The following is a 7,613-nucleotide window of genomic DNA, read 5'->3' on the forward strand; positions in this document are numbered from 1 at the left end:
GTACAAAGCAGACAGTGCATTAGCTAAACCCCTACCCTTCAACACACACACACACACACACACACACACACTCACATACAAATCCAAACATCAAGATTACCATGGTCTAAAGCTTACCACCCCCACACCCTTCAAAAAATGTGGAATAGTAGATATGGCTTCTGAATGAGTTTGACACCCCAGATGTCTCTGCCTGTAACACATCAAATGCCTTCCTCCATCTCTGTGAATGGCTGTAACACACCCGATGTATTCCTTCACCTCTAAGGAAAGCAGGGAGAGAGGCTCAAGCATTTGGAGAAGGCCTTTAACCGGAAAGTAGGTATTGATAGTGGACGTTCCCTTAGAGTTTAATCCTATGTTCGTTGGTTTTCCTATAAATGCATGATGCCAAGGTGTGCCTTTTACTTTAGGGAAGGATAGCAGCAATGGCGTCAGCCCTTCTGATAAATGTGAGACCCTGCACTTCTGCTGAGGGAGCTCTCTAGAGCAGCATAGATTTTTATCTCCAACATATTTAAAATGGTTCAGAATAGATCTTTATTTGAATGTACTCTAATGCTATATTGTTCTAAAGGTAAGAGACCTTTACCTATTTTTGTCCCAAATTATTTCCATTCGTGTATAAAATAGAGGCTGTTAAGGTTTCTGATCCATTAAGATGTGCCAATATTAACATTCATAAGTGTCCTTGAATAACAAAGTACCAACACAATAGAAGGAGAATAGAATAATACAAATTTGGGTCCAAAATACTCTCTTATTATCAATAATCTTAAAAGTAATTAAAGCCATCAAATTAATTCCTCTTGCTAGTTATCATATCTACTCTGATAGGTCGAAAGTAACTTAAATTTTTCCTTGTCTAATTTCTTATTCTGTTCTCAACTACATTCCAGTTTACAGGACAATGAGAGCAGGAGGGATGTGTGCAGCTGGAATTCTGTGAGCAGCTGGTGCCTGGGCAAGGCCAGTTCTCTCAGGAGTGGCTGGAGTTCCTTCAGGACCTCTTCAGCTGAGGAAGCTGAAGACAAAGTCTCAATTGCTTTGCTTTGCAATGAATCCAGGGACAAGACTATCATGGCAAGGACCTCATACCTACCATATTTTGGAAGCAGCATAATTCTCAGTCTCCATACCAGTTATTAAAGGCAGAATTACCTTGTTAGATGCAAGTGACCATGGCAAACCAAGAAGGGAGGGTTGTTGAAGAGATATGATTGCAGCATCTCAGAAGCAATTACACTATTAGTCATCTAGATGCCCAAACCTGTCAACTCATATGAGAGAAGCTCTTCATGAATAGGTTACATTTTCATTGGTATATCCAAAACAAATGCCTGAAATAAAGAGCTCTATGGAGAACATGTACAATTTCTATTCACAGTTTCAGAAGGTTGACTTTATCACAGCAAGGTTGATGCTAATGAGCATGATGGTTTATGTAATGGAGTCAAAAGCAGCTAAAGATGCCTGTGCTTAGCTGGCTTTTTTGCACAAACTTGTCAAACTTGTACATCAATCAGATCTGAAAATGCTATGAAAAAATTAATAAAAACTAGTCCTTGAAGGATGAGGATAATTGTGCTTGCTTAGACCCCCTGACTAGGGAACTGTGTCCCCTAATGATGGGCTGAGTCTCACAGCTTTCTTAACAATGAAGACAACCCCTTACAGACAAGCTGGATGAAGACAGTTATTCAGCTCATACTTTTTCTAGGTGATTTCAAGATGTAGTCAAATGACATTTGAAACTAGCAGGCTTCTCTGAAGACTCATCTTTTATTATGTAATAGAAATGAGAGAATGAGAATTCTAAGCAGAAGGGTAATTGTGAATGTCCTTTGGACTATGTGATAAAGACAGAAGCTGGGTCTGGTCTTGACCTAACATCACTTCATTTATATTTACTACAGGTCAATTCTGATGTGACTTCCCATAGAATCCAATTCCATGACACTGTCGTCAGCATCCTCTAGAGTCTAGACAACACCTTTTTCTGACTACAACTATACAGTCTGTTTTGAATATTCTTCACCTGTCCTTCTCGGCATCTGGTCCTAAACTTCTTCAGGTTTCCTGCAGCTCCTGCTCTCTGTCAGAGTCTCAGCTTGCTTCACTGTGGACTTGATATGTGTGCTGTGAAATTGCAACAGGGATCTGGATTCTGGCATTCATTGGAAGAATTATTCTTAATTTGGCCTCAGAACTGAAGCATCTCTGTGTCAGAGGATAGCTTTATCTATATTCCAGCAACTAATTTGATATCTAGTTAGAGGTGAACCACTCTCCTCCCACCAGTGTTTTATTCAGGGGGTTCAGTCTGAGTTAACTCTTTCCTATTTACAACTCTTTAGGTCTTCAGGATCTTATCTTATATTTATACTCATTTTTTTTCGTGTTCTAAGACTTCAGCCTTCTTCTGATGGAAGTGTTTCTTTATCCAGTGAAAACACCCACTTGCTTGTTTTCATTCTCAGATCATAACAGTGCCCACCTAGTATCTTGGGCCCTCAAAGGAGTCCTCTGCAATTTGTTCAGTTTCTGGCACTAATTCTGGAGTGATACATAGATATTATTGTGGATCAGCAAATCTCAGAAAATCCAGTCTGTCGGTCAAGAATACTTTCACTCATTGTCCCCCCTCCCCATTAGAAGAGTGAGATTAGTGGTACTATGATCCTTGGAGGTCAACATCAGTCTATGAAGACAATTTTTCATTTGATAAATGAAGTAAAAATTAGAGGAAGAAGATAGACTCAGAAAGAAAGTTTCCCTAGAAATAATCTCCTTGAAGTACAAAGAAGCAATAATTTACTGTCTTCAACAGCTAAGACTTATTTTTCTGGACATGGATTCATGAGGAGCTGGCGATGGTCCACGGAGCGTCATGAGTGTTAGAATTTGCACTTGATCCCTCTAGTCTCTTGAGTTGTGTGAAAAAAATAATGGCTCTTGCCAGCTTAATCCCTATTGGTTACTCAGAGAGTATTATTACCCCACTTAAGAATTATTCTCTAAAATGAACACTTCAATGAAAGAAAACTTGCAAACGCTAGAGCTGAAGGATGTGCTAGGTTATTTAATTTTTTGGCACCATTCCTTCTCCTGTCACTCCACATTGATTCTTTTGTGGCACTTAGCGACCCATTTTGACCAAGTAAGTCAGTGTTGGACTCCCTACTTGTAAAGCTTAGCATTCATAAATGCTATACTTAGATCACTTCAGTGCTTTCTTTAGATGTCTTCAGTCTAATATAATTCTGCCAAGCTTCTTTTTTTATTAAATTATTTTATTTAATCACTTTTCAAATGTTGCTCCTTTTCCTGGTCCCCCATCCTGAGTTCTTCCCCCTCCTCCCCCTTCCTTGTTCTTCTAAGAGGGTGCTGCCCCACCCACCCTCCCACCCATCCACCCCCACTTCACCCCTACCAGCATGTACCTTCCCTGGGATATCAAGTCTTTGCAGGATTAGCCACATCCTCTTCCACTGAGGCTAGACAAGGCATTCCTCTGCTACATCTTTGCTGGGGGTCACAAACCTATCCATGTATGTTCTTTGGTTGGTGGTTTAGTCTCTGGGAGCTCCCAAAGGTCTGAGTTAGTGGACAGTGTTATTTTTTAATGGGTTGCCATCTGTTTCAGCTCCTTCAGTCCTTCCCCTAACTCTTCTATAGGGGTCCATGACCTCAGTGCAATGGCTGGCTGTAAGTATCCTCATCTGTCTCAGTCAGCTGCTGGTAGAGCCTCTCAGAGGACAGCTATGCTAAGCTCCTGTCTGCAATCACAATGTGGCATCACTAATAGTGTCAGGATTCGGTGCCTGCACATGGGATGGATTCAAAGTTGGGCTAGTCACTGGATGGCATTTCCTCCAGTCTCTGCTACATTTTTGTTCCTGCATTTTCTTCAGATAGGAACAATTATGGGTCAAAAAAATTGAAGATAGGTGGGTGGCTCCATGCCTCAACTGGGGGCCATGTATATCTATTGGAAGTGGTCTGTTCAGGTTCTATAACAGCACTATTGGTCATTTTTGGATAAGGGCATTCCCATTGAGTCTTGGGAACTTGTCACATCCCATGTGTCTGGGACTTTCTAGAGGTTCTCCCTGCCTCCTACTCCCACTCCAGCATATTGCCATTCATTCTCCTAGCTCTCTGGGCTTCTCTCCTCTCTTCCCCCATACCTGATCCTGTCCCCTTCCCCCTCCCCTCTCCCACCCAGTTCCCTCCCTCCTACCTTCCGTGATCATTTTGTTCCCCTTTCTATGTGGGACTGAATTATCCACACTTGGATATTCCTTCTTATTAAGCTTCAGAGGATCTGTTAGTTGCATCGTGGATATTCTGCCAAGCTTCTTAAATGGAGCAGTTTCAATGAAGTGAATACATTTTCCTGAGGAAATATCTCTTTGGTCAGAGCATCTGGGATTCCAGAGAGCCACATTTGCATGTGTTCAGTGTCAGATTGGGCAGATGACCTTGGCTAGCAACAAGCATCCTTAAAAACACTGTGCCTACAAATTCATTGAATGCCGATCACGAAATCTTAAACATGTGTACTAGAGTTCTATTTTAAGCACTGTGGTAGATGTTTACTTTACTTTGGTAAGAGCTTAAATATATCACAACTTCAGCAATTACACAAATCAAAACTTTTTCAATAGCAATCTCTTAGAAAATTGGCTCTTTCCTTTTCTGTTCACCATAGAGACACAGAAAGGTGATTATAGTATTAGGATGGACATTAGACACACCAAAAAGCCAACTCCTCATGTGACTCAAAATCTATGATGGTACCTACTAACTCACTGATTGATATATTACTCTTTCAAAAACTTTTGCCCAGTTGATTATCACTCATAAAATAGTGTGTTGGGTACTGCAAATATAGAGTAAGCAGGGCATATTCAACCTATGTTCTCACAAATTTTGTAATAAGGAAGGAAATCTAAAAAGTAAACAGAAAATTCACTCAGTTAACTTTTACTTGCACAGTGAGTGAGGTTGCTAGTGATATAAATAATGGGGGAAACCCTTCCCTGGTCTGAAGGAGTCAAGGAGGCTTCTCTGAGAAAATAGGGATGTGTCGGGAGACTGACAGAGATGGAGGGAACTGTGTACTCACAGAATGGAGGAAGCGAAGCGTGTGGGATCAAAAATCTAGGGTGGGTGGCAAATGCTGAGTAAAAGGGAAAGTGGTTTGGGTTGAAGTGAGAAGACAATGGATTTAATTCTAATTATATGCTCCTTTATTTTAAAACTACAAGTAGAGTTTTTTATTTTTCATTCTTTCTTTTGGGGGGGCACTTTTGAGACAGGGTATCTCTGTGTAGCCATGGCTGTCCTGGAACTCACTATGTAGACCAGGCTGGCCTCAAACTCAGAAATCCACCTGCCTCTGCCTCCCAAGTGCTGGGATTAAAGACATGTGCCACCACTGCCCAGCCTTTTTATTTCTTTATTAAATGTTTCTCTATGCACTGTGTTTGGGAAAGATTTGACATACAAAGAACATAGATTTCAGACCTCGGCCTTTGAGCCCAACAATGTCTTTATTACTATTATTAATTATATTATTATTAATTATTGTCATTATTCTATTTAAGAGCACATGACAGAACTTATTATTTACCACTTAGTTTTGTAAGTAAATAACAGAAATGAGTAGTAAAAACCACAACTTTGGACTTGAAGGATCACAAATGAAAAAAATTAAAGGTCTCTTGCCTGGAAATACTGAGTAAAACCCAAAGGCAGGCAGCACAAAGGTTATCCACACACAACACTTTACAAGGAATTTGCTCAAATATGTATGAGAAGGTTTCATCAAGAAATGGAGTGACTTTGTATTTTACCAGTGAGACAAGGAAGAGATGTGGAGAAGAAGCTAAAAAAGTTGTACTTTTGGAAGGTTTCAGTGCCCTAATGTCTCTCCCAGAGGACTTCTGAGAAGAAAGGCTATGAACACAACCCTTAAGGCAGGGGCAGAGAATCCATGCTTCCATTGCTCCCAATTGCTCAACTCACTCTACCCCTGAATAGTGGATGGCACTTTAGTCTTCTCTTGCTGTATAGAAACCACTCTTGTCAGAACCAGTGTTGTTTTCAGAAAGGGCTCAGGCTAGGACAATTCTAGAACAAGATCACAGCCATGCTTTAGAAGCACTGGATACAGGCCTGTGTTCTTGACACAAGGAAGGATAAGGGGAGAAAGATGAAGGAATCACATTTTCCAATGGCAGAGTTTATTGTTTTAAATGCCTTTCTGGAAGTGACACACATTGTGTCAACTTGCATTAGCATGACCAGAATTTGCTCATGTAGATATCCCTAGTTCCAGAAAGATTGGCAAATAGGATATCTTTGTGGGGTTTCAAATAAAGTGGGCATTCTACACCTTAGAGTGAAAGGTAAAATGGATTCTGGCAGATGATTAGCAGCCCAAACTTCATTATATGTAGCAAACTGTGTTATCTGGCATGAAAGGTTGATTGCCAATATATGGGTTAAAGGTGATAAATACATGGACCCAGGGAGAAACAGAGATAAACAGAATCTAGTGATACCAAGGAATCAAAACTACAAGCTTGGTGAAGAACTGGAAGAAAAAAAATGTATTAAGGACGACTTCTGACCCAGACCATAATGACTAATGTGTCAATGTGGAGAGCAGGCAGCAGTACCATTTACTGAAATGAAAATCACTAGGAATGGACACTGCTTAAAATAAAATAAAGATTCTAATAAGCCAAAGTTTGGAATATTTTACAACTTTGAAAAGACACATGGAGTAAGAAGTTGGGTGTTCGGATTTGAAGCTCAAAGATATTTCAATTAAGAGATTAATTATGAGGGAACAGTGAGGCTGACTGCAGATCTTCTCCTTTCCTTTTGCTCCTCAAGATCCAATACCCCCAGTCTCACCCTCTTTTCTGTAACAGAATACCTGCTGCAGTTTCCAGCGCCTCTCTGACCACACCCCTAACAGATGACAAAGATCTCCTTCAACCTTCCTTCTCCCAACTCATTCCATTTTCCAGGCTCTAGCACCAGAGACAATCCCCGAGAACACACCAGCTGAGCAAGCCAATGAAAAATAGTTCATAAAATATTCCCTATCAGGCAACATTCAACCTTCACCATCTCTTAAAATCCAGAGAGGGAAAACAAACAAACAAACAAATAAGCCAAAACCAGATATCAGCACCAAGACCAATAATCATCCAATCCCAGATACCTAGATTTCAGCATAAAAATAGAATAACAGCCGGACAATATGTCTCCACTAGAGTCCATCAACACCATTCCAGCAGGCCCTACATATTCTAATATGAGAATCCCAAGCAAAAAAAAAAAAAAAAACTTAAAGCAGCTTATATAAAGGTACAGGTCCTTAAAGAGGAAATGGTTCAATCCCTTAAATAAATCCAGGAACATACAACCAAATAGTGTAAGAAAATAAATAAACCATTCAAGGCCAGATAATGGAAATAGAACCAATATGAAAATCCCAAACAGCGGAAATCATGGAAATGAAGAATTTAGGAATTCAAACAGGAAGCACAGAATCAACAGTCAGCAATGCAACACAGGACATAGAAGATAGA

This window comes from Apodemus sylvaticus, chromosome 3, assembly GCF_947179515.1.
Source record: "Apodemus sylvaticus chromosome 3, mApoSyl1.1, whole genome shotgun sequence".
In the NCBI taxonomy this organism is placed as follows: Eukaryota; Metazoa; Chordata; class Mammalia; order Rodentia; family Muridae; genus Apodemus; species Apodemus sylvaticus.